The sequence below is a fragment of the Euprymna scolopes genome, chromosome 41 (genome assembly GCF_053919585.1).
Source record: "Euprymna scolopes isolate OS-2025 chromosome 41, ASM5391958v1, whole genome shotgun sequence".
In the NCBI taxonomy this organism is placed as follows: domain Eukaryota; kingdom Metazoa; phylum Mollusca; class Cephalopoda; order Sepiida; family Sepiolidae; genus Euprymna; species Euprymna scolopes.
This window is the reverse complement of record NC_136522.1, coordinates 49,571,460-49,576,459: the sequence shown is the minus strand read 5'-3', so window position 1 is coordinate 49,576,459 and position 5,000 is coordinate 49,571,460. Positions and strand designations below refer to the sequence as shown.

General features: G+C 34.3%; 1 protein-coding gene across 2 annotated transcripts in view; it reads right to left on the bottom strand.

The window, feature by feature from the left end:
* LOC145266520 (myelin regulatory factor-like protein) overlaps positions 1–5,000 on the bottom strand; it is a 220,868-nt gene that overhangs the window by 139,697 nt on the left and 76,171 nt on the right. The gene's annotated exons all lie outside the window — the stretch shown is intronic.

Below are 5,000 nucleotides of genomic sequence, written 5' to 3'. Positions count from 1 at the left end.
AAGTAAGAAAAACAAACAAATGTAGACACTCAAGCATACCTGTCTACATTTGTTTGTTTTTCTTTTTTTACTTCCATAAAAAAAATCTCTCTCTCTCTCTCTCTCTATATATATATATATATATATATATATATATATATATATATATATATATATATATATATATATATTAATATATATATATATATATATGTATATATAAACCATGCTGGAATAAAAGTAGATAAAATTGTTCTCCGTGTGAAAATTAATTTGTGAAACAGTTCACCTTTTGCACACAGTAATCAAATTATTAACAAACTTTATTATAATAGATTTTCTTTGGTCTTTAATTTTAACGCATCTTTATAGATGTCCATTTTATTTATTTATTCATTTTTTTTTGTCCTTTGTAATTCTAACGTTACACTCCTTTCAGTGGGCAGAAGGGATAGGTGAGTAAAGTCCGGTTTACCTGAAACACCTTGAAATAGGTAATGATTACCCTTCATAGAAAGCACTCCTTCAAAACTCAGTTTAAAACTGTAAACAAAAATAAGGAATTACTGAATTAGAAATGTTTAACAAGTTTTTGTTTTGTTTTGGGTATTTTTTAGAAAGGAGTCACCACTCATCGGAGGCCACTCGAGGATAAGTGTACGATAATGAATGGGATAATATCGTAGTAATCGTTAGTAGTGGAAATTTTATTACTTAAGGGGGCGGTTCATCAAGAATTTGTTTACGTTGGACTTGAAGACGATCATATTGTAGTAAGCTGAAAAGCGGTGAAACCGAAGAGATTTTCACAAGCGTGCAGTTTCTTTTTCCTTTTTTTATTTTACAAGGGAATCACCACTTATCAAGGCCCAGAGGCCACTCCAGGATAAGGGTTACAATGTGTACAGTGATCAAAGGGATAATATCATAATAATCGTTAGAAGTGTAAATTTGGTAAATTGAATTAATTAAGAGGAACGGCTTATCAAGAACTTGTTAACATTGGACTTGAAGACGGCCATATTGTAGTCAACTGGAAAGAAGGTAAATGGAAGAGAGTTCCACGGGTGTCCAGTTCTAAGAAGCTTTGTTTATGGAATCTAGGTTTAGGTTTAGGCAGAGATAAGAGTGGGAGAAATTATTGATAGTGTTTACAGTCAAAAGCGTGCTTCTCGTGGACTTTTTGCGAAGGCGGACCATAGATTGGAGGTCAGACGAGCACTTGCCATAAAAACCATAAAACAGAGACAGGCTTGCAAAAGAAAGCTTTGTTCATAGAATCACCGTTTAGGTTTTGGCACAAATAAAGGGTAGTTTCAGCTAGACGAGTGTTTTTCGTGAACGTTTGGCATGGAGGGGCCATAAATTGGAGCTCAGGCGAGCATTTGCCATGAAAATAGTGATAATGCAGAGACAGGCTCGCAATATTTTATTTTTCTGTGGGAAAGAACTTCGTTATTTAAGTGTCTCAATTAATTCACTTGTTTTTTTTCCTTAGTTTTTTTTTAAATATATTAATTAGTCGCTAAATAAAATCAAGCTACGTGAAAATAAAACCATTGTATATGAGAACATTAATATTTGAAAGATAATTCAAAAAAACGTTCTTTAAAATGTAGTTTTTTACAAACGCTTCACAACAACTGGTTTGAACGAACTAAATTGCACTTCTGGAACTCGCCCCAAGTGCTAACAACGAGCTTCTTAATGAGGTCTATGGGTTTCTGCTTGACCCCGTCTGACTGTTCGTTCTTTTCAGACGGGCATTCTCGTTAGAATTCAAAATGTACTTTTCTTCCTTCTACGAGTGTGTGTGTGTGTGTGTTTGTTTGTGTGTGTGTGTCTGTGTGTGTGTGTGTGTGTGTGTGTGTGTGTGTGTGTGTGTGTGTGTGTTATAATGTTTACTTTAGATACGTCTAAGCATTTCTCGAAAAGGATCCGTCTGTCGGTTGTTCTGTCACACGTAATTAAATCCTTACATCTAAGTTAAATAGGCGATGCGTCCAAGCGATACTTTAAGAGACTCTGATTGTCTATCGCACATCACGTGTGCCACAGCTTATCAAGGCCCAAAAGCCACTCGGAAATAAGGATTAATAAGTGTCATCTGACTGGTGAGACAGCACCCCGATGATCTATAATGGAAGAACTTAAGATCGGTTTAATTATTTAAGAGGCCGGCTCAACAAGAACTTGCTTACATTAGACTTGAAAACAATCATGTTATAGTCAGGTGGGAAGCACCCCCGCGGTACTGTGTTCCACAACCGTTTAGTTTTCAATGCATATAGAGAGCAAAGGCTATCATTGAGAGCTGCTGTAGATATACGAGTGTTTGTTATGAATGTGAGTGTCTGTTGTGAAGGAGAGGGGTTCATAGATAGAAGCTCAGTCGAGCAGTTGCCATGACAAAAACGATAGTGTATAAATAGACTCGCAATATTTCTTCTGTGAGAAAGTAGGGAGGAAAACATATCCTTCATCAGATAAGAGTGGAATCGTATCAGAAATAAGTAGTAGTAGTAGTAGTAGTAGTAGTAGTAGTTACTCACTAGGAGTATTTACAAAGGATATCATCAAAGATTTCCCTTGAGGGAAACTTCTGGTGTTCTCTAGAGTCTGATTATCTACATATTAATAGGATAGTGTGCGTTATATATTTTCTGTGTCACGCTTACATCCGAGTGGCTGTCGTTTAATTGTCATGGACTTCCATTTCTGGTAATAAATAATTTTATCAGGAATTCTTCCTTAGTGATGGTTTCGGTTTCGATTATAGCTGATGGCACTCCAGTAACCTATTATATATATATATATATATATATATATATATATATATATATATATATATATATATATATATCGATTTCGATTATAGCTGAAGAAATTCAAGTTATCAAAATATATATACATATGTTTTTCATAAGTATTAATTTCGGCTCTGATTCAGTAAAGTAAACACACACACACACACACACACAAGTCATCATCTATAATATAAATCTCACCTGTCTGTTTAAATGTATGTATGTATGTATGCATGTATGTATGTATGTATGTATGTATGTATTAACCCTTTTTTGGGGGTCAACGGCCAACTAGCACCGTGTGTGTTTGTGTGTATGTATGTGTGTGCCATGGTGGAGAGGGCTCCGGTAAGCCGTGGTGAAGGCAACCTTTCTAGGAGAAGCAAATCTCTGATTTAAAAAACCATAAAGCGGGAGACCAGTACCCGCATTAAGCTGGTCTGCAATTTAACTTGTTGCTGGCTATCATGCTCTTGCTTGTTGCTGGATCTAAACATCTTGAACCGAGAGAGAGACTTAGCTGTCGTACAAAGCTAAGACGCAGTAACATCATCTGTGTATAGATACTCCCTCAGGCATTTGTCTATAAAAATGGTCCTGTGGCAATGGAAGTCGTTTTCGGGCTCATGGACTTTACGTGTCTGAGGGAGTGGCACTCGTCTGACAAGACGTTGCAATCATCAATGTATGTATGTATGTATGTTTGTTTGTTTGTACAGATTTTCACGTTCTTACTTATTACTTACTACGTTTCTTCCAATTTTCGGATTTTAATAAAGTCAAAACGGACTTTATTTCCTTTTGACGAATTGATTGTTCTTTTCTTCTGATGGGTTAAGGGTATAATAACTTCACTGATCGATATAATAATTAAGTGATTGATTTTGCGCTACGAAACAGGAATAAATTATAAGATGGTCAACATCATGAACTTTGGAATATAGTCGTCTGTCATTTATTCACTAAATTGCTCTATAATTACATTGAGCTTCTTAAATAAGGATTGGTCTATGTTAAAATAAAATAGATTTTCGCAGAAATATATATGTGTGTGTATGTATGTGGGCGTGCGTGTGTCTGTGTGTCTGTTTACCAACGCCCATATCTAGAAAGATACTATGCGTATATAAAAAAAATTATATTATATTTTTATTATATACATTATCTGTATTTTTTTTTTTTTTTTTTTTTTTTTTGCTAATAAAGGTTTTTTGGAAAAAATCTATTAATATTTCATATTATAAGAATTGGTTCATAATTTTTTTTAATGTTTTTATTATGTAATTTTTTCTTCAGTAATTTTGTCTATTACTATTATAAAATTAACTTTCCATGTATCGATTTAAATTCTATAATAATATATATGTCTGTTTTAATTACTCTTTGTAAGCATGAAAATGAATACTACCTATTTTATTATCGCTACTTCAAGTGAAACATTTCCTTTTTTCCCGTCTCAGAAATCAGAGAGTTCTCAGAAATCAAGGAGAACCTGGGACTGACACTTGGACTCTATATGAGATACATAGATATTCGAATGTTCCATTTAGTTTCTTTATCTCTCAAGCAATGAATTAGTAAAGAAATTGAGAGCATAATTTTTCTTCTTTCTATTAACCATTTTTCTCTTTTCGATTAACCATTTTCATATGTTGTAGTATATCTTTCATTTTGGTCCCTTGGTCTTACTGGATTCCAGAACAAGAATTCCAGTCTGGTGGAGTATCCAGCTTCGTGATGTTACTTGAGGTAGCATCATTTGAAGAAGGGGCACCATACCTCGTAAAAGCTTATGTAAGTGTTATGTGGAAATGTGGTAATTAACCCGAAACATTCTACATAAGGAACAGAGTCACTGGATTTCACCGGACCCTTGTAAAACAGAGACTTCCCCCTAAACGTTAACACCCTGTATTTGTCTCTATGTAAATACGTAAATAAACTTCTCTTTCAGTATTAAAACCACAGAGTATATTTATTTATGTCTTTTACGGAATACTTTATCTTTGATTGTCGAATAATAGGCCACCTTAAGATATATCAGTAAGTTAGCCATAGAAAGGAGACCTTTTTGGGGCAGAGAATATTATGTGATTTTGAATATTTGGTCAGGGTTTACTTCTAGGGAATAGTATCCTCATACCAGATTGTTCTTGCAAACTCTTGTACTGAGAGACCCTAGATGCTCAAGGATAGTGTCTAGTAGGCATTTCA